We start from the raw sequence: 23,376 nt of genomic DNA, 5'->3' as shown, positions 1-23,376 counted from the left end.
CATGTGAGTACAGTGGTTCAATATTAATATTATAAAGCGACGAGAATATTTTTGATGCGCCAAAAAAACGTATTCAGTGATGGCCGATTTCAAAAACTGCTTCATGAAGCTTCGGAGCAAAAATGAATCAGTGTGTCGAATCATGATTCGGACTGCCAACGGCTGAAATCACGTGACTTTGGCGCTTCGAAGAGCAGATTCGACACACTGATTCATCTGTGCTCCGAATCTTCCTGAAGCAGTGTTTTGAAATCGGCCATCACTAAATGAGTCGTTATTTATTTTTTTGATATCATGTACTACCCACTCCAACAAACCTACATATTTGGTAGGATCCAGCCTGTCACCAGTGTGCAGCTCCAGCAACCCTTAAGCACATTCTGGCGAGTTGTAAGAAAAGCTTAACACAAGGGAGATATACTTGGCATCATAACCAAGTTTTGAGGTGCTTGGCTTCAGCACTAGAGGACAAAAGAGAATCAATCAACCTAATTTCCCGAGATGCTCAGACTGCCTTCCCGCAATTAACACCATTTATACGGGAAGGAGAGAAATGGTGCACCAAGCCTTCATCTCTGACTCTCGCCTGCTGAATATAGCTAGGGACTGGCAAATGCGTGTCGACCTAAACCAGAGACTAACCTTTCCACCCAAAATCCCAATGACCAACTTGCGCCCAGACCTGGTCGAACTCCTGCCACTGTCTTCATTGTGAAACTGACGGTCCCTTGGGAAGAGGGTATCGAGGAGGCTTATGAAAGGAAGAGTGGGGCTGGAAGGTGAAGCTGCATCCAGTGGAGGTGGACCATAAGGCTGCTGAAGGAAGTGGCTATCAGAGGTCAGGCCCAGTGGAAAGTAATTAAGGAACTTAAGTAATTAAGGAAGTAGTCAGTGACAGTAGACAGTGTGGGCCACCAATTTACCAATATAGTCACCATGCGACACATACCCTGTGGTGGGCCTTCCTTTGCTGAGGGTGTCTTGTGATAAAAGGCCAAATCATTCAATGAGGCACTGGTACACAACTGACAATGTGTCAATGATTGGTGCAAAGATCCACCAAGATCCACCGTGGACTGTGGTAGCGTTCAAGGCCAGCGCTGTGCTGAATCGTTATGGATTGTAATATCTAGTCCTTGTAAACAAATAGAAAAAATATAGATACAGGGTCAAAGGTGTCCATAGTTGATGTATAGAATTCAATGTGTGTTTATTCAATCAGTTTTGAATATGGCTGCATTCAAGATTGTAAAGCCTGAACTTTTTATAAAAATCCTGTCAATAATGTTGATTTCGGCAGTCTAACCTTAGGACCTTTTTCACAGGAATGCTATTTAAAACAAACCTTAGCATATTGAGCTGAACTTCCTGCAGAGGATATGTCAGCAAGGAAGGCCTTGATTGGGAATTAATTATTATGTGTTTTCTTTACCTCCATCCACCTGCTGATCTAACAGCCTGTCTTATGAATGATGGACATGTCCAAGGTCATATTTGGATAACAAGCGTTGTTTTTTCCTCATCTCATTTTCTCCTCTTCTTCTCCCTCTTTTGGACAGATGCTGCCAGGGGCATTAGCACAGTGGCATTGTGGTTGCTCTGCCAGCTCCCATCAGCACATGCCTGGCATCAGAGACTCACCTTGACCACCCGATGAGAAAAGAACGGGCTCTGGCTGCTCTCCCAGATTTTCTTTCCTCATGCTCCGACCTAGACCATGTATGTACCCGACGTAAGTGTGGCAGTCAAATACAAATTGTGACAATCACCAAGCAGGTCTATTACAGTCAGATTTACCACTGCTGGGAAGCACAGCAGGTAACTCAGAACTACAGTTGTTATGCCAACTGTGCTCCAAATACCTAATTGCAGAAACACCATCAATTGGCTGCTGCTACACAGGCGGAAATGTGGTGTTTAAAGACCAGCAGACCTAGAAAAAAAAGGAACTGGGAACAATTAGGGGGGAAAAAAGAAGAATCACTTCACTGTTCAAAGGTTTGTGGGCTGCTCTTTTTAACTTTTTAACTTTAACTAGAGCAGTGATCTACAGGATGTAAGTTAAATATAGCCTTAATATTAAATTATTAAATTTAACATAGCCCAATTTGATGCCCAGGAACAAGTAATAGAATAAGACTAAAGATTGCCCATTTTCTGCACCCAAAATGAATATTAAGATATAAGAGACGGTGGCAAATCTCCGAAACACTGGCCGAGATGAAGCTGTTCTCGGCGGGTACACGAGCACTGAACAGCCGCTGATGGCCTGGAGCTTGCAACTCCCGAAAACGGCCAAACAAATTGTAAAATAGGTGCTATGATTAAATATGAGTCACATATTTCAGGTATAAACAACTACATTCTCACCTAAAAAACTCTTAAAACTAGAGTTTGTGTAACAAGCGGTGGATTTGCTCGCCCACCATGACAGCCGCTTCAAGCGGAGTGATACAAATGGTGAAAAGGCAGGACTGCTGTTATCAATAGAATATTGCACGGCTCGCAGCCAATCAGATTCAAGAACCAGAAAGTACTGTTGTATAAAATAGATAGATAGATAGATAGATAGATAGATAGATAGATAGATAGATAGATAGATAGATAGATAGATAGATAGATAGATAGATAGATAGATAGATAGACATGTTTTCACAATCCATTCTAGTCCTAATAGATCAAATAAAGTTAAACATTTTTTGTTGTCGATGACTATTGTTTCACAAATATCACATTACTGAAGTAAAAAAGCTTTGAATGTCATCATGTCATTTTGACTTTAAAGTAATGTTAGTTCAATGCTAATCAGTTATCAACTGCTAAACTAGCACTAATCATTCAAAACTCCCTTGTGATGCTCGTTATTCTGATCAAACTGACTAGACGATGTCTGAAGGGTCATCTAATGACGCCCGTATACCAAAAAATCTCGATTTTGCAGCGCTTCAGCTCAGTGAGGAATCGTCGCAGTTAGCCATGTTCAAACGGGCACCACTTTGTGTGAGGCAAGCGCTCCCTGGCATCGTATTATACTTTGAACGCCATCGGCGGTCCGGTGTAAAAAGGCCCCTCACAGGAAGGAGGGCTTATAGCACCCATGTAATCCATTAACATCAAGCACAGCAAACAAACCCGCCCAGAGAGGAAAAAGTGTGTGCATTTGAGGATTGCATGAGGTGGGGTACTCCATTTGTATACTTGTTAGCAGGCCCAAAGGATAGGGCTTATTTTTACCAGGCTTGGGAATGGATTTAAACAAAGAATCAGACTCCAAGTTAGCTTTAAGCTAATCTAAGATAAACACAGCCCTACAGGATTTTAATTAGAGTGGCTCCATGCCTACCATGGGGCCTCCTGATCCTAGCCGCTAATGACTACCTTTCTTCATTTTTCCGATGTTTATATAAAATACAGTTCAGAGTGGCTAAATTGATCGTTTCCATTGACCTAGCCACCCCTGTAGACTTTAACCAGCAGATGGTTACACGGTCCCCCTAAAGTACTTATTATACACACTTTTTCCCCAAAGCACCTGTGTTTGGACCACACAAGCACATTCTTCTGATTTCTGAAGGATCATGTGACACTGAAGACTGGAGTAACGATGCTGAAAATTCAGCTTTGCCATCACAGGAATAAATTACATTTTAAATTTTATTAAAATAGAAAACATTTATTTTAAATAGTAATAATAGTTTACAATATTACTTGTGTTTTTTTATGTATTTGATAAAAAAAAAAATCAAATCTGACTGAGCCTAAAATTTTGAATGGTAGTTTGAACAATTTATAATTTTATAATTAATTTTATACATTTTAATTAAATAATACATTTCTAATTTATATACCTACAATCAATTAATTAATAATTAAATAATTAATTAATACATTTATGATGCAACACTTCCCCGCCATTGGCTGAATTTTCCGGCAATCCATGTTTTCCCTGTTATATGGAAGGGGGCACTATTACACATCTTCTGAAAGAGTACAGAATCTCCAGATCGAAAAACAAGTGAAGAAGAAGCAGAAACAAGTGATAGAAGCATTGCTTATGCACATGTAAGCTATCACAATCATCAAATATTAAACAACATATAAATCAAAATGTTATAGAATAAAATGTTGACCTAGGAAAAGATATAGGACTGTGCAAACTTTGGATTGTTGATGGACACGATCTACTCCATCTAGGTTTTGATCAATATTCTCAATCCGATCCAGACTTAAGCTCAAGTAAACTTCATACATTATATATATATATATATATATATATATATATATATATATATATATATATATATATATATATATATATATATATATATATACTTAATATTAATTTTACACAATAATAGCAATGTGGTATAGTGTATAATATTACTATTATATATATTTTTTTATAAATTAATTGTCGTGCTAAGTACACACAGACATCATTAATTTGAAACATGTAATTGGGAACTTTATTGGAAGCAAAAAACATGCCTAAAATACAGTAATATAAGTTATGCTAGCATGCTAATCAGGTAGATGTATGCTATGCTAGTACATAAGCTAACTAAAAAAAAAACAGTAATAACAAGAAATGCTTGATTTCACAATCGATTTTCACAAAAGTTACTAAGAATATGAAGCATGTAATTTAAAAGACATTAATTGTCGTTATAACAAATTTTAAAAGATATAAATCATCATGAAATTTTGCAGGAATTATAAACAGACGCTAAAAATACTACCCATTAAAAGTCCGTTGAACCAATGGGATCACTCGGGGTCCTAAAGGAGACCCAAATCCTACGCGGACTCGATTTCTCACCACAACAGAACGCATGCAAGCTACAGCGACAATGGAGGCCTACATAGATGAGAGAAGAGGTTAGAAAGTACCCTCATTTGTACAACTCTAGCATGAAAGAATATATTTACATGGGTTGTATAACAAACTATATCCAGGGCTATAGTCTTATAATAATAAAAAAAACAAAAAACAAAAAACAAAAAAACATGATTTTCTCAGCATTTTGTTCACAATGTTGCTTTTTTTTAAATATAACACTCACATTCAAGTGTTTATCAAAAAGAATGCATGAAGCTAGAATGTTTTTTTTTTTCTTTTGATATATTGTATGTTCAGATATTCATTCAACAAAATATTCTGGACAACATTTTTTCTGCTGCTGGCTGCCAAGAAGATAAAAATATCAATTATATATGCAGACATATTAGCCAACCCTTTATTAAGCAGTTCCGCCTAAAGTACTGAGCATTTAACACACTTTCCCCCCTTAGCACCTGTGTTCATACCACACAAGATATTTTGTTCAAAGTGGAATTTGAGTAGGTAATTGGGGAATTGTTAAGTAAAAAAAAAAAAAACACAAGAAACACAATCTTAAAGCAGGTCATTGAAAACAGGTGGCTTTAGACATTCATCTGTGTAAATTAACCACTCTGCACACAAACTCCCACCTCGGGGTAACAGTAAATGACTATTAGCGAAGCGTGATGACCTTGGCACAACATAAATGCTAAATAGTGCCACATGGATACTTACAGTAGCTAGAGGGTATGCGTTGTAAAAGACAGGAAAATAATATACACAAGTGTCATTCTACCCGCTTGCTTCATCTTCCTGGAGCCTGAGGAGATGAGTGAACTACACTTTGTCATTTCGTGTCAGCAGATATAATTAAAGTTTGGCAGAGAGCTTCTCCAGAACGTCCATGTGTCCCGCTGTTGTAGTATATCTGTCACACAGAAGAGTTCGACCTCAGGCTATTAGCTCCAGATATCACCCTTCCATTTTCACCCATTAAAGCTCCAAAAAAGATGAAACTCACTAAAAGTGTGTCACCCCTGTCCACGGTCAAACAAGACCCGTGTTTTAATGCATTAGTTGGTGAGCTTCATTACAGATAAAATGTCGCTATCTGAACACAGTTTATGGTCAGTAAGATTCTTTTTTTTTTAAATCATACTTTTATTCACCGAAAGTTTTATTTCAAATAAATGATGTTCTTTAGAACTTTCTATTCATTAAAGAATTGTGAAAAGAAATGTATCAGTTTTCACAAAAATATTAAGCAGTGCAACTGTTTTCAACATTGATAAATGTTTCTTGAGCAAAAAATCAGCATATTAGAATGGTTTATGAAGGATTATGTGACACTGAAGACGATGCACTAGAATCACTAAAGGGTTAGTTCACCCAAAAATGAAAATTTCTGTCATTAATTAATCACGCTCATGTCGTTCCAAACCTGTAAGACCTTCGTTCATCTTCGGAACACAAATTAAGATATTTTTGATAAAATCCGATGGCTCAGTGAGGCCTCCATCGACAGCAAGATAATTAATACTTTACGATGCCCCGAAAGCTACTAAAGACGTATTTAAAACAGCTCATGTGACTACAGTGGTTATAACTTAATGTTATGAAGTGACGAGAATACTTTTTGTGCGCCAAAAAAAACTAAATAATGACTTTATTTAACAATTTCTAGTGATGGGCGATTTCAAAACGCTGCTTCGTGAAGCTTCGAAGCTTTACGAATCTTTTGTTTCGAATCGGTGGTTCAGAGCGTGTACCAAACTGCCATGTCAAGTGGCAGTTTGGTACAGTAAACAAGGCTTCGTTACATCATAAGTGTTTCAAAAAGTTTCATAATTTCCGTGGTTCACCACTGGGGGCGATGATCTTATTATGAAATCCTTATTTAAAGCTGCTGTCCGTGATTTTTGGCCCTGTAGTGGTAAATAAACAGAACTGCGTCTTGCGGAGAAACATTCTAGTCGGAGCTACTTTTCTCCGTGTTTGTCTATGGCGAGTCACGCAGTTACTGTGATACTCTGCGGCGAGTCCTACCAGTCCGGTTTGAAATAAACACTTATTATAAGTGTACCATAATGATTCAGGATAAGACAAAAACATGGTTTGGAAAATGGATTCATGTTGTATATTCTCATTATATAATTTTTGTAAATTTTTAACACAAAAAAGTTGCGGACTGCAGCTTTATTTAATCTAACCAATTTGTAATTATTCAAAAAAAAAGGAATATTTAAGGGTATATTTACACAACGACAATGTGTTCACATGGATCTGTGGAAACAATTAAAACCGCTGTGTTATTCATGCCAGGCCAGTGGTTGACAATGTCACTTTGTAAAGAAACAATACGCGCCTATAGACTGAACACGTAATATGCATGCACATGATGTCACCATTTTCACAAATTCACATTTTTTTAGTTTACGCAGAGAGAATAACGGTATCATTTTCAAAAACTTGCACTTTGAAAGCCGTTTTCAAAAGTTTGTTTTCAGGCCCCCAAAACGCTGTTGTGTAAATGAATGGCCAAAATACATAAAAAGTTTTCTGTTGTTAGCTGAAAACAGTTTCATCTAAAAAAGACCCTAATGGTGCGTTCACACCAGATGCGAATGAAGCGGTAAGCGCAAGTGATTTACATGTTAAGTCAATGCAAAGACGCGAATTGACATCCTTCGGTGCCAATGGCGCGATTCGCGCGAATTGAGCGATTCGGGCGTTTGACGTGCTTAACACGTGATTTGCGCAAATCGCACAAGTTGAAAAATCTTTGGGGAATTTCCGCGCCGCGTTAACCAATCAGGAGCTTGCTCTAGTAGTGACGTGAGGTAGCAAGCTGAGGCAGAAATTCGAAACAACAATGGAGGACAAAATCATCATCTCTGTACATCTTCATACATTTATAGAAACAGAAATAAAAAGGATCGAGTTTGAAAGAAAGTGAGTGAGGAGGTTGGACAATCTGATAAGTTGTAAAAAACGGTCTTTACTCAATTTGAGCTATATATACATATTAAGACTACAAGCCAACTAAAGACGACCAATTGAGCTTATTCGCTGTAATTTACAATTATTTCCCCACTGACAAGTTGTGTTTATTCAGAGGAAGTGTAGAAAGCAGTCTGGGATACATAAAGGAGCGGGAGAGCCCCTCTCATGACGCGAATTTGCGTCTGTTGTGAAGGGATTTTCACACGCGAAAGAAGTGAATGTCACGTGCGAATGAAGCGAGTAAACTCAAAATGTTCAAGCGTCCAACTACGCGCGAATAGCATGATTTATTCGCGCAAGTCGCGTCTGGTGTGAACGCAGGATAATTCTATAAACACTCAGCTGTTGTTTGAAAAAAACACCATGATGCTTAAACCCCCTCATGGAAGAAGAAAGCCATCATGTTTACAACTGTGACAATGAGCGCTTACCAGGATCAACTAAACGCTGGATTTTCAAAAGTATGTCAAGTATGTAAAGTTCATGGCATAGACTTTTTAAAGGTCCCGTTCTTCGTGATCCCATGTTTCAAACTTTAGTTAGTGTGTAATGTTGTTGTTAGAGTATAAATAAAATCTGTAAAATTTTAAAGCTCAAAATTCATTGCCAAGCGAGATATTTTATTTAACAGAAGTCGCCTACATCGAACAGCCAGTTTGGACTACATCCCTCTACTTCCTTCTTTAATGACATCACTAAAACAGTTTTTTGACTAACCTCCGCCCACAGGACTACACAAAAAAGGGGGCGTGGTCTTGTTGCGCTCCCACAGAGAAGAGCAAGAGTTTGTAGAGTGTGTTTGTCGCCAAGTCGTCGAAACGGTGTTATTTTCATCCCGCAGTCCAATCACCTTTGTTTGGCCTTCCCAGGGACGCTGTACTTGGAGATAAATGGTTACAATTTATGTTTAACTCGGTTCCCGAAAATTATAATTGTGGTATCCTTACTGCAATAGTTAATGTTGGACTGCAGTGCACATAATGGCCACAAGAGGGGACTATGTTTATGTATATGGCTGTTTTCCGTATGAGGTACTCTTCTGAGTGAGTGCTAACGTTGTACATTTTCTGTCGCTGCTTGTGGAGATTTAAGAGTTCAGTCTCTCGGGAATGATTGTCTTTTGTGTTCATTCGGCACAACACCACAATAATCCACATGTAAAACTATGTGCAGCACACGTTATGGTAAGAGGCGTGACCTTTCCGGGCAAGGAGCGCTAAGCTGCTGTCGAATCACAACACAGGAACCGCTGGCACAATCAGAACTCGTTACGTATTTCTGAAGGAGGGACTTCATAGAACAAGGAAGTCATCAGCCCGTTTTTATGACAGTGGAAACAGCGGTATACAGATAAGAAAATTATGTGAAAAATACTGTGTTTTTTACACGCGAAACATGAACACATGTTATATTGCACACTTTAAACACAATCAAAGCTTCAAAAAAACACGAAAAACGGGACCTTTAAAATTCATCCAAGAGTTTTACCGGCCGGTCTGTTATTACATCAGGGACAACAACATTACAATTTCATGCTCCTAAACATGACGCTCAACAAAACGAACTGTGACTGGTTGCTTTACATGTCAGTCAGACGGCCTCTGGGCAGTCTTTGGCCAATGAAAGCTGCTATTGAGTCCAGACCTTCTGCCAAGACTAGATATAGAACAGTTTCCAATGCATCTCCCTAAGCAGAGTATGCAACTATCCCTTTTCTTAAATTAGGTCAGCTGTAACATCATTACCTTCAAATGTGTTATTGTTTGATTGAATTTAGTATTCAGTGATTCAAAAATATGCAAACGCTGAGGAATTACCATGTGTCAAACACAGATGTGTGATGGTTAGTTTTATGAAAGCTGACATTTAAGTGATAACGGAAATTGCTGTTTCGATCAAATGAAACTAAAATGACTCTCCTGTTCTTTTTATAAGCGTAATCAGTTTTTGTAGTCTCTTCTCCAACAAATGCTCTTAAGTTTGTACCAAAGTGTATCAGTGATTTATTGCTGAAGAAATAGCCACGAAAAACACTATCAATCACAATTGTGGTCGCCTTTCTACTGGATAGCTACAGTATGTACTTGAACTTCTAGTTCTCCAAGTTGTTGCTGGAATGTTTTTGTTGTCTAATTGTACAGTATAAGTTTGAAAGTATGTAGAATGAATACAATCCAAACTCTGTGGAAAAAATATGGGGTACTGTTTCATGGATACTATATAATTGAGTATATAGAGAGAGTACTATAGGCATGTTTAGAATGGAATACTAGTTTACTGAACAAAATTCAATCAATGTATTTAAATCAATTTAAATAAAATGTTTATCATATATGTATTCAATATTACAAGTCAAGAAACTGGTAAACGGTGTAAAATAAAAGTTAAAAATCAGTAATTACATCCAGTTCATTCATCACTCGAAATGGAAGGTCAAGAGCGCATTGCATTGTTGGAGACCTTTTCCCACGCAGAAAACTACTGCTCATTTTGGCAAATATAATAGCTTATCTTTGCATATTAGGTATTATACACCCAGAAAATTAGCATACTGTGCACAACAGTAGCACATATTATGCAAGTATCCAACTCTTGTCACCATGCCAGGCCTTTGCCTGAGCTTTGAGCCCTTTATACACAGTTAGCCGCCACTACAACCGTCCTCTGCCTTGCTGAGTGGGCGGCAGATTGTTTCTGCGGTTTGCATGCTGTGGTTGCCTACTTTGGACACGCACCTGGACTGATAACGCTGTCGGCTTGTGTCACACAAGAACACTCCTGGCAAGAGCCACTCCTCTGACCGGCCAAGCAGATAGAATGTCTGTCTCCAAACATTTGTTCCCTCTCTAATAGGGATGGCGATAGGCTCTCTGGGAACAGATTAGGACACTTTCAGCAGGCCAGGATTTGCCCCGAGCCACAATGTCTTCACACTGCACGGGCTTTATCAGCAGCGCCCTTGATGACAGCTTGGCCGTATGTTCATATTTTCGGCGGGACCGTTTAAGACCTCGTAATCCGAGGCCATTTCGCATGCAGTTAGGGCTGCACAATATTGGGAAAAAACTGACATTGTGAAAAATTTTTTCCGATGTGAAAATAAAAAAATAAATAAAAAAAATACATATATATATATATATATATATATATATATATATATATATATATATATATATATATAAATATATATATATATATATATATATATATATATATATATATATATATATATATATAATATATACTGTATATATTAGATGAATTGAATAGATACTGTATATATTTCTTTACTGTAAAACCTTTACTGTAATAAAATATTTTTTATAAATTGTCAATTAGCAAAACTATTGGAGTACGTATTTCTACAACATAATTCAGTGTTTTATTTGTCATTTGTGTTTTTTGTATTTGTAAAATCCACTAAGTAAAAATTGTCTTAAAGTTAGAAAACGTTCATATGACAAAGATGCACTAAAAAAGGGATTTTTTTTTTTTTTTGCGTACAGATGACAACCTACTCAAAACGATCCATGTTAACATGTTTCCACAAAAACTACTAAAAATGTTGTATTATTCATGTCAGGCCAGTAGTTGGCGATGTCACTTTGTAAAGAAACACTGCTAAAGACTATAGAATGACACAAGACCGGGTGTGCCTCATACATCCTGAAAAGTAAAGCTGCGGGCTCTTTGGTCGCCCCCTGGAGGCTGGATGCAGTACAGGTCATAAACCCCGCCCTCTCAATGCAGACGAATGAGACTTAAGTTAAAACATAAAAATAAATTATGCTTCAAATAAAATTTTCCGAAAGATGTTTTTGGTCATTTAAGGTAGTTGTTATCACGCTGATATATATTCAATTGTTTGTTTTTGTGATAAGTTTGATTTTAGCTAGCAATTTGGTGCTATAGAAACGGCAGAGGTGGAAAGTCCAGGGGTCAGAAAGTAAAAGTCCTGCCATATTTTTACTCCACCCACTGAAGCGATATTAAAGTTAATGAGATAAATAAGTGATTAATTGAGTGATGATTGAGGCATTATTGAAGACACCTGATGATAACAAGCAGAATCACCAAAGGAGAAAATCACAATTTTTTTACCCGCCATCACAGAGGTCATGGTTTGCTTTAGTTGAGCTCTTGACCCTTGACTTTTTAATGTTAGAGTTTGTTTGGGCTGCTGTAACTGAGTTATAACAACCAGACAAGCAAAAAGAAAAGATGATCAGGTGGTGTTGGTTCTGATTTCACATAATCATTATTTGATCTGAGTCACTGAACTCATTTAGAGCCCAATCTCTGAGTTAGATTTACGTTATTGATTACAGCAGCACTGTGATTCTACAGCAGAAGATCCAGTCTTTTTTTTCCCAAAATAATCCAAAGGTTTTATCAAAAGTTGTTCTAAATAAAAAGATTTCTCTTATTTAGACACACAGAGATCAAGAATCAGCGTATGAATCTCAACAGTGGTGACTGTCAAAAAGAATGATGCAATGCATTCTGGGAGCCACCAATCAAAATTCATCCACGGCTCCCATCATGCATTGCTGCATGAATAAATTATGAGCTGAATTGTTTTAGTAATTTTCTTTATTCTCACTATTTTGTTTTTTGCTGTTTTTATGTGACTTTTTAGTAGCTTGTTTTCTAATGTTCAGAGTTGATCTGTTGATCAGAATATGTTGCTTGTCACCGTCGTTGAGATTCACAGGCTGATGCTTGATGTCTGTGTGTGCCTAACAGAAAAATTTTTTTTTTTTTTTGATCAGAACAACTTTTGAGAAATTCTTCATATTTTATCGATAAAGCTGATCATCTGAATCACAGTGCTGTTGTGATCAATAATGTAAATCTATCTCAGAGTTTGGGCTCTAAATGACTTCAGTGATTCAGATCAAATAATGATTATATGAAAACATAACCAACACCAACTGATCTTTTTTTTTTTTCTTTGCTTGTCTGGCTGTTATAACTCAGTTACAGCAGCCCAAACAAACTCTAAGATTAAAAGTCAAGGGTCAAGAGCCCAACTAAAGCAAACTCTGATCTCTGTGATGGTGTCTTAAAAATAGTGATTTTCTCCTTTGGTGATTCTGCTTGTTATCATCAGGTGTCTTCAATAATGCTCAATCATCACTCAATTAATCACTTATTTATCTCATTAACTTTAACATAAAACAAAACAAAAATATGGCAGGACTTTTACTTTCTGACCCCTGGACTTTCCACCTCTGAGAAACGGGCCGTGTCGTCGTGATTCACAGTTGATTGACAGCTTCTCTAAGGACTGTCAGGGCTTTCGAGGGGAGATTCAAGATATATAACTAACTATTAATTTTCGATTTCTGTGTTATTTCACATCGACAAAAGAAGTTGTTCAGCAGTAAACTGTACTAACTGACCTACAGGATCTGACGGATATCTGAGCTTTTGAAAAAAAGCAGGTGATCGTTATCTGGCAGTTATTAATTATTTTTATGGGTATAAAATAATTAGCAGGATAAAACTAATGATGGCCTACTCTAATTAATTATAGAGCACTGTCTACAGCAGTCGTTCTACTGTAACATTAGTTTAACCCTTTATTTAAAATGGCAGGACCGTTTCTGACATTTTAGAGTTGTTTTCTAGTGGCATATTATATTGAGTTTATCTACTGAATTTGCTGTTTCAAAAATATTATTGCTCTAGAAACAGAATAGCCTATTATTTTATAGGTAGAATTTTAAATTGTGTACAATTTATATAGCCTACTTAAAATACATCAATGATGACGCAGTCGTCTGGGCGGAAGTTTGATACAGCGACTCCGCCTCCGGGCTAAATTGACGATTCTTTCTGCGCATGCCCAGGCTCCAAACTTTTTTTTTTTTTTTTTTGACGTTTTTGCGTAACGTGTCAGCACCCATCGGCGTCCATTTTGGCTCCAGTTCAATGCAATAGAAGGAAGCGGCGTTGCGTCATCCATCTTTTTTTACAGTCTATGCACAAGACGTGTCACTCATATTGTTTTGAATGGGAGAAAGTGCAATGCGCAATATGGCGGAATAAGTCCCGCCTTCTAAATAAGAGCCAATCGCCAATTGGTTAAGTCATCACGTCACTGCAGCGACCGTTAGAAGCTCCGGTTCCTATAGAAACAGTCAAATGCACGCTTCCAAAATGAGACACAAGCATGCACTTTAAGTATATTATTTGCTAACTACATTCTTTAAATTGTAATGTTGACATCCATTTTCTGTAAAGCTGCTTTGAAATGATATGTATCATGAAAAGCGCTATACAAATAAATTTGAATTGAATTGAATTGAATTGAACTTTAGGACTGTGCCGATGGCTGCCGAGTGAAATGACTATAATCATTATTAAACAAAATAAAAAAAAAAACACCATTGTACTGTAAAATTAAGGTAATTTTACTGAGTAATAAAAATATTTTTATTTCATTGTAAAATTACAATACCAACATTAAAATATCCATTAAGCTTTTATTTTGACGTGTTACTGGCAAATAAGAATATGTGCTCCTGGTTTCACTCATGATATCAGTGTCTCAGAACAGCTCAATTCACAGAAAATGAACAGACTGCAAACACAAACGTGTGTAAATGCTGAGCTTCACTTTAAAACGGGTAGGTCATATATTAATTTAATCATGGCCAGTGTAATCCACACTTAGCCATATCGCGATATCAATGTTATATTCGATATATCTTGTAGCCCTACATGCAAACAGCAGTTACTGAGCGACGTATTTGCCGACTCAATCCAGTCCTGGTGCTCTTGCAGTTTTCCGTTAGTGTTAAATGTGGCTGTGGTGTATTGTCTGGCCAAAAACACGGAAGCTAGCAAGCCATGCAAACACTTGCCAAAGGGGTCGTTTCCAAGTCAACGCTGTGTTGCCGCCACCCGCCGAGCCAGGAAGGGTGCCAGGGCTCGCAAAGCTCGGGATATGAACTCCAAACAATTCCATCTGAGGGCAGCCTTCAAGAACGCAGACGCAAAACCAATTGCCATGAACTTGTGATGCAGAGTTAAGCGCTGAAGATCAGCCTCGTTCCCAGATGGAGGAGTCGGAACGGCTCGGGGGTTTAAACTCTTGGCGGTGTTACACAAAGACGATTTTTCCAAGGCCCAAGGCTGTTTATCTGAAGGCAAGAGAGCAGACAAATGGATTATGCTGAATGAATGAATTTCTGAATGGAAGGAAACATAAACGGATTATGACACAATGCAGTGTGAAACAGACGCTCCATGTCATTGGTTGGTTGGTTGACGTGTAGATCCCTACGTGCACATGCAGAGATCGGAGATTTGGTGTAAAAAAATAAAAAATAAAAGGTGTTTTATTTTTATAATGCAAACCTGATTAAAGCAGAACCATCCAGGAGGATTTAACCAGTGGAGTGGGAGAGCAGTCACCACAGAGCATCGCAACAAATCTAAGTCTCCCCCGAGATTTGTCACTTCTGTAAATCAATTTCACGCCCTGCGAATGTACAAATATTGTCAACAATCAAAATATTTGTTTCTCTTGGAAATTTCTTTGAACATCTCGGTGGTTTGCTTTATCCTAGGGCTTAAAGATATCTTTAAAAGCATCTTGAGCGTCCAAGTAAGAACAAAAACGTGCCAACACAAAACAATCCAATTCTTACTCATTCATAGCTAAATCTGTTTTATGAGCACAGTTCATTTAGATTCATTTATTTAGATTAGATACATTTGAATGCATTTATTCATTTATTTGTCACATTTGGGGATGGGCATAATGAAAAGTCGAAAAGTTTAGTCACATGATGGCACATAATAATATATAAATCAGTGGTTCTCCACTGGTTTTGCTTCAGTCTTGTGGTGGCGATCAAAAACAATTTAATAATAAAATGTAATAATAATAGCAATATTTTTAATAATTAAGTAATTATAAAATCATTTATAATTATTGAATATTTTAAATTATATATATATATATATAAGTTATATAATTAAGTAATTTATTTATCTTTTTATTTTGTTTAAAACCTTTTATTTTGATCAGTGTTTGTTTATTGTTTTATTTAATTATAAAAATATTAATTAAAAAATATTATTAAATTAAAAATCAAGTTACAAAAACAGTTTCACATTTACTTTTCATATTATTATCAATTTATAAAAAAAAAAAAAAATAAAAAAAAAAAAAAAAAACAGAAGCTCCTGTAACTTTATATTTGCTGTGCAAATCAATGGCACATTTTATTTTTGCAGTGCCTCTATTTTTTAATTTAAATGTTAAAAACAACTCCATTTAATTATTTGCATTTTAAGCATTGATTTTTCCCTGGTGTCTTACCAGAACAGACCCGTTTAGAACCACTGTTGTAAAGACTCCCTCTTTTATTGCTTTTTGTAAATCTGTGGTTCAATAAGGATTCATTAACATCCTAGACTAGTGAACATGCAAGAGAAATTTCTTCAGCTCATTTTTTATTTCAGATGCCTTTTGAACCCAAACCCACAAGATGGCATACACAAATTAAAACAGATATAGTTCACGGAAATGCATTGATTTCTTTGTAATTACTATGATCTCTATTTTTGGATCCGACATGGAGAGTGGATGTTTTTGAGGAAATAATGGAAAAACGTGCATTGCTTTGTTTGTAAAAGAAAGGGTAATTAGGTTAGAGGGAGAGAAGACACCGCATCTGGCACTGAACGAGAATCTCTGTGTATGTGATTAGTTGCCAAGAGGGTCCCCAGATGGCATCTATTACCTGCGTGCATTAATTAAAGATCCAAGCGTGGACCCCATTAAAGCTCAGAGTGGCCCTGAGGACGCTTGCGAGTATACGTTCTGGAGATTTGAACTTCACTGAAGATGCTTTTCATGCACATTCTGGAATGAAAGTAAAGGACTTATGAAAGAAAGAAGGCGGGATAAGAAGGAACACATTTTGAACACTGTGGACGTGTTTCAAACACAACACATTATGTTTTCATGTCAAAGAACAGTGAAAGGCATCTTTCAAGCTGTGCACTGGTTTATTTAGTTCATTTACTCACTCTCATATCGCTTCAAACCCATGACTTTCTTTCTTCTGTTGAACACAAAAAAGAGAAATTTTGAAAACTGTGAAATTACAAAGAACTAAAGCTTTTAAGCTTCAAAAAGAAGCTTAAAATGCAAAACAAAAGTATTTAAAAAGTAGTTCATATGACTCGTGCAATATATCACATCTTCTGCAGTCAGAAAAAACACCAAGATAGTCGTGGCCTAATGGTTATAGAGTCAGACTGGTAACCCAAAGGTTGTGGGTTCAGCGGCGCTGTGCGATCGGTGACACCTAACATGACAGCATTTATTGCGTTTCGTCTGCGCGCTCTGAGACGCAAGATATTCATGATGTACGAAAAAGAGCCACAGTGGCTTCCCCGATCGCAACAACTTCTATTTTTATTACAGATATTTTTTTTCCCAATTTCCCAAGAAGTGACGATTTTGTTCTTCTGAACACATGGGATGGAGACTACAGTAAAATGTTGGTGCCAATAGCCTCGTGGGCAGCACCGACATATAGTGCCGTTGAGCTTCGGGCAACCGAGTCCCGGTCCATGAAGCTTTCCAACACCGTCCCGCTCTCCCACCTCGCTTCCTGTCCACTCTATACTATCCTATCACAATAAAGGCAAAAATCCCCAAAAATAAATCTTAACAACAACAACAAAAAAAAGAACTACAGTAAAATGTGGTTTTATGTTGCATAGTATAAAGCCTCCCAGCTTTCATGTATCATTTTCCTCAAAATGCACTAAAACAGAACAGTTTTCCTGTTTATCACAGACTTAGTACGTCAACGGTGGCTTTGCAGAGAGGACTCAGATGTTGTTTTCCCCCGGTAAGCTCCTGGCAGATCGCAGGGGTTCGGCAGTGTGTGGGTTCACATTCGCCGTCTCTTAATCTCTCCTGGCACTTTTGTTTTTACAGATAAAACGAACATGTGTAAATATGCTTGTGAAAACGCATTTCATATCCTGTACTTGACATGCGTGACTTTACGTTAAATCTTAAATTGCGTAACGTAACCTCTCCAATTACCCTACTCGAGTAAAGGAGACTGCCGCACATGCTGAAAACGAGATTGTGATGTTTACATCTTGATACAAGTGGCATAAACAGATGGTATATCATTCTCTATTCCACACCGACTGCTGAGAGTGTGTGAAAAAATAGGAGTTTAAAGGGAATTTTACTAACAGAAGTTAGCAAGGCAATAAACCAAAATGATCTTTGAATGTCAACATGTGACTTTGCATCTAGGCAGGCCACAAAACTGAGCAGCGTAAGTCTGTAAAAACTCTAAATACATGTAAGTTGGCCTGTATGTTTTTGTTATAAATTGAAACATGTAATTGTTTTAAACTCAGTTGTGACACTGATAGTCTGACAAGTTAACAATGTAAGTCAAACAAAAAAGGTTCATTATTTTTAACACAATATGTCAGACATTTTTCTATTCCATTTAATGATACCTCGTCAATGATGTTCCAAATAGCAATTAAACATCTAAAGGTATCTTTATTTGTACATTTTCTGACAGGAGTACCTTTCCTTTGTCCATGAAAAAAATTATTTTCTCCACTCGCTTCTTGACTACTGGCACTTCCCTCAGCACAATTTTGGTATCGTTGTAAAGCGCAGCATTCCATCTTTATTCATAATGAATTCTTAATGGCATGAGTCTGAACCAATGAAATGTGATTTTTAAAACTCATGTCAACAAATGGAAACAAAATGATCTTACTCGCGCTGACTGACAGATCCAAAGAGCGTGCAAAAAGATGCCTCAGACAGTGTGCGATCCTGATATACACATAGACACAGATTTACAGTATTTCAAAAAATCTGTCTTCATGCAAACATGATCTGTTATGTCTTAAGTGAACGTTTGGTTAACTCTTGGGGAAAAATGTGTAATCTGAAGTGTGACATATTAGATCCGTGTGATCTTAATATAGCCTATAATCCGTCTGCTTCATTAATGATAATCAAACAATTGTGGTTTCATTTAAAAAAAAAAAAAAAAAAAAAAAAAAAGTTAAATATTTTTTCTATAGATATGGGTTTTGACTTGGTTTGTGCCAAATTTGGTGGTACACAGTAAAATCCACAGAGTTAAATCAACTGTGCTCAGAGTACATATGGTCCCTCTCTAAATAGTGTTAATATAACACTGGAGCAGAGTTAAAGTTAATGAGATAATTAAGCAATTAATAAGGCTGTGACTGAAGTCACTTGTAGTTCTTGTGTTTCTCTTTTCTTCAGTGATTCTGCTTGTTAACAGCAGGTGTTCATCACTAATGTCCAATCATCACCAATTAATTGTTTAATTATCTCATTAACTTTAACTCTGCTTCAGTGTTATTTCAACACTATTTAGAGAGGGACCATATGTACTCTGAGCAGAGTTGATTTTAACTGTGGAGATTTTGCTGTGAATTAATAGAGATTTTAAGGTGTGGTTGCTAGATGATTTTGTTTTGGAACCTTCAGAAAACTTTAACTAGATTTTTCTCAAAATTGACTTGGCTGACTCTATCGACTTCAAACAAGTGTAGCTCAGTCATTTTTGTCACATTCCAACAAATCATACATCATTTGAAGGTTTTTAACGGAGTTAAAGAATAACTAACTAATTTTTGTAAATTTGCTCATTGCAACTCATTTTGCCAGCACAGGTCATATATATTTTTAATTAAAATGCACTATTTTAAACTAATAAAAAAAAATTAAATTTAAAATTACATTGCAATGCAGTTTAATTTCTGGTTCATTATATTTACAGTTCAGTTGAATTTTCCTAATCCACTTGCCATTCGGCATGTTTGGCCAAAAGTTAATTTCAGATTCCTTTTTTTAAGGGGGCGTGAGGGGGTTTGGCCAAACACACAGCTGTTTAGCCAAAGATAACAAATTGTCACAGTGCAGGTAACATGCAGAGGGCCACTGTAGCATTCATTTGCTAATTCTTCATCTTATTTCCACACAGTGCACACCAAATTTTCTTTCTTTTTTTTAGCCTCCATTTTTGTAAATAATATCACTTGTTTTTGTGTCAGGATGGGAAATATGGAAATTTATAGGCGCTTTGAAGCGCTCTTTTAACAGTGGGTTTCCACCTATTCCTGTGTGACAGGAAGTGAAAAGACGGCAGGAGGTGGACAATATCCAGCACCCCTCCTTCTCGCCCGAAAAAAGCTGTCGCTCACCTCCTTATGCGTCTGTCTCCCTCGCACAAGGAAAATGAGATTACTTTTGACAATGACTGATGGGCTAGCCATGAATACATTTGTTACTGAAAATGAAAATCCCTGTTAAATCTCATTTTAATGAGCAATGTGGACAGTAGACACCAAATTTTTGTTCAATGGCAGCAGCGTGTGCGGTCTTTGTGTCGTCGCTTAAATATTCATAGAGGAACGTCGAAACTCATTCAACATTCATGTTTTGAGCAGCAGTGAAGAACTGTATATTTGAAAACTGATCAAAAATTTGGGTTGCTAAGATAAAATTGGTAATATTTTAGTGGATTTTAGTTATTAAATCATCCTTTCCATTAACCTTTTTTTTTTTTTTTTTTTGCAGTGTAAATTTAGTTTTTGAAACATTAAGGGTTACTTAAAATATTTTGATGTTTATTCTACAGGTGATATGATGTAAATAGTTGGTTTATGTACACATGCATATTTTGGCAGTTGCGTCAGCATCATGATGCATTCAAGATCATGTTAAAAATGAGAGAGAGAATGAAAATTTTACACAAGCACGTTTGATCACCCTGCACCTGCAAACAGTGTGCAATTTTGTGTGTGGCCTGAGGTGTTTTACAAAGATAATTGTTCTGATTCTACTTCCCTCCACATCACTTCTGTGCACCCCAGAGCTTCACTTTTCTCCCTCTTGAGGTGTGGCCTCCCCCCCACCCCATCTCATCTCTGACATGAACCTGACAAACATCAATGTTGTCAAGTCCCCAACGGATGACAAGCCAATCCATCTTCACCCCACGGCAGCCCTTTAAAACAAGCCCTGTCATCATTCTCCGCCCTCCGCCAAGGAGAATGAAGATGGGGACATGGATACATTTCATACATGCTGTCGACAAATTGCCGACAGATGTTAACTGTAAAAGTTCACCTTTCTGTTGATGTAAAAAACCTTCAACAAATAGATACAATCATGAAACTTTCAAACTACGCCATATATAATCAAATTATTTTTTAAAGCAATATCGTTTTTAAATATTAAAGAAAATTATGTCCCAGTGTAGTCAATAATTTTATCCCTTAAAACTCATCTTTGATCAGCAAAATTACATATTTAAGTGTCAAAATGTGAAGCATTGAGACCTTTTTAATGATGTATAGTTTGGCTATCTGCAGTGGACAAGCCAACACGGCATCCTCCCACGGATTCTCTGGCCCCTCCTGATTTATGAGGTGCCAATCTCCACCATCGAGGGCTTTGAGAGGAGAGTCAGCAGGTTTCTACGAAAGTGGCTTGGCCTACCTCGAAGCCTGAGCAGCATCGCTCTGTATGGCCAGAACAACAAACTGAAGCTCCCCATCAGCAGCTTGAATGAGGAGTTCAAGGTAGGCCGTGCTAGGGAGGTGCTGCAATACAGAGAGTCACAAGACCCGAAGGTCTCCCAGGCTGGGATTGAGGTGAGGACAGGGCGGAAGTGGAGGGCAGCAGAGGCGGTGGATGGGGCTGAGTCACGGCTACGGCACAGGGCACTGATAGGAGCAGTGACTCATGGAAGAGCTGGCCTGGGTAACGGCACAACATTTCACTACAACAAGGCACAGGGGATGGATAGGAGATCACTAGTGCAGCAAGAGATGCGGGTAGCAGTAGAGGAGGAGCGGGCCAGCAGGATGGTTGGAATGCGGCAGCAGGGAGCCTGGACAAGATGTGAGCATGCAGTGGACCGTAGAGTCTCATGGGCAGAGCTGTGGAAAGCAGACCCCCATCACATACGGATCCTGATTCAGGCTGTCTGCGATGTACTACCGAGCCCATCCAACCTATATAGCTGGGGATTGGTGGAGTCACCAGCCTATAGCCTCTGCCTAAAGAGGGGGACCCTGGAGCATATCCTCAGCTGCTGTCCAAAGGCCCTGGGCGAGGGGTGTTACCGTTGGTGCCATGACCAAGTTCTGAAGGCCATAGCGAATACCATCAGCTGTGGAATTGGCCACTGTAAGCGCCTCCGCCCAGTGAAGAACATCATTGCGTTCGTCCGGGCTGGGGAGAAGCCACCATTAGCTGCCAAGGCCACCTCAATTGGCCTGCTAGCAACAGCATGAGACTGGGAGTTGAAAGTTGACCTGGGGAAGCAACTGAAATTCCCAGAAACTGTCGCCATCTCAACACTGCGGCCTGACATGCTTCTCATCTCAGAGACCTCCAAGAAGATCGTTCTTATGGAACTCACCGTACCCTGGGAGGACCGTATCGGGGAGGCGAATGAGAGGAAGAGGGCAAAATATGCTAAACTAGTGGAGCAGCGCCGGAACAATGGGTGGCGAGAGCGGTGTGAGCCTATCGAGGTGGGATGCAGAGGGTTTGCTGGCCAGTCTCTCTGCAGGGTCTATAACATCTTGGGCATTATAGGAGCCAGTAAGCGAAGGGCCATCAAGGAGGTCACGGAGGCAGCAAAAGTTGCCTCAAGGTGGCTGTGGATTAGGAGAGGAGAACCATGGGTGGGGTAGGGCTACCTGGACACAAGCTGGGGCCTGATCAACCCCAGCTGGGTCGCCTGGGTGAGAGTGTATGAAGTTTGAAAGACCCGAAACACTCCATGAACCCAGGTAACATCACTGATGATTAGGGCTGGGTACCGAACTCGATACTTTTTAGGTACCGATCGAACTGCCTCGATACTACCGAGTATCGAAAAGTGTCTTGTCATTCGGTACCACATTTCGGTACCTCAGAATGGAGCCGAGTAGATGGGCGGAGAAATGCTTTCGCTGTCTCGTTGAGGAGCAAGTAACGTTGCGCTACATTATTATTTATATCTAAATATATAAAACTATACGCGCGAGAGAGACCCTATGTGCGAGAGGGCGAGTGAATCAACGGTTTCGTTTTCAGTTTATCTCCGAATGGACGGGTGAGAAACGGCTGTTTATGTGAGCAACCGGTTCACTACAGATAATACTGTTAACAGAAAACAAAAGTGTCGCACTGCCTGCAGAAACAGCGGAACGCGCAATGTTTTTTAGACTAGTTATGGACAGGTACAACACACAGCAGCTTTACATCAGCGTTCGTCCCTCAAGTCTATGGAAACACGCGACCGGTTCGTGACAGGCTCGTTCGCCTGCACGAGCACAGGCTCTACATCTGGCTCCAGAACGCGAACAATTCTGCTGAAAAAGGGGTATCAGCGTCCTCCTGATACTGCGGATAATCTGCAGGTCGGGCCAAGTAATAAAAAAATAACATTCAAATTAATTGCGGGTGGATGAGAGATGAATCATTAATGTGTTGATTTTAA

At 38.3% G+C, this 23,376-nt stretch overlaps 1 pseudogene; it reads left to right on the top strand.

Moving 5' to 3' along the window:
• The first annotated feature begins 1,717 nt into the window (after nucleotides 1–1,717).
• Nucleotides 1,718–22,650, top strand: LOC137015610 (uncharacterized; annotated as a pseudogene).
• The last annotated feature ends 726 nt before the right edge of the window (nucleotides 22,651–23,376 follow it).

The sequence above is a fragment of the Chanodichthys erythropterus genome, chromosome 24, assembly GCF_024489055.1.
Source record: "Chanodichthys erythropterus isolate Z2021 chromosome 24, ASM2448905v1, whole genome shotgun sequence".
NCBI classification, from domain to species: domain Eukaryota; kingdom Metazoa; phylum Chordata; class Actinopteri; order Cypriniformes; family Xenocyprididae; genus Chanodichthys; species Chanodichthys erythropterus.
Note: the sequence above shows the minus strand (reverse complement) of the source record. Positions and strands in the feature narration are given on the sequence as shown.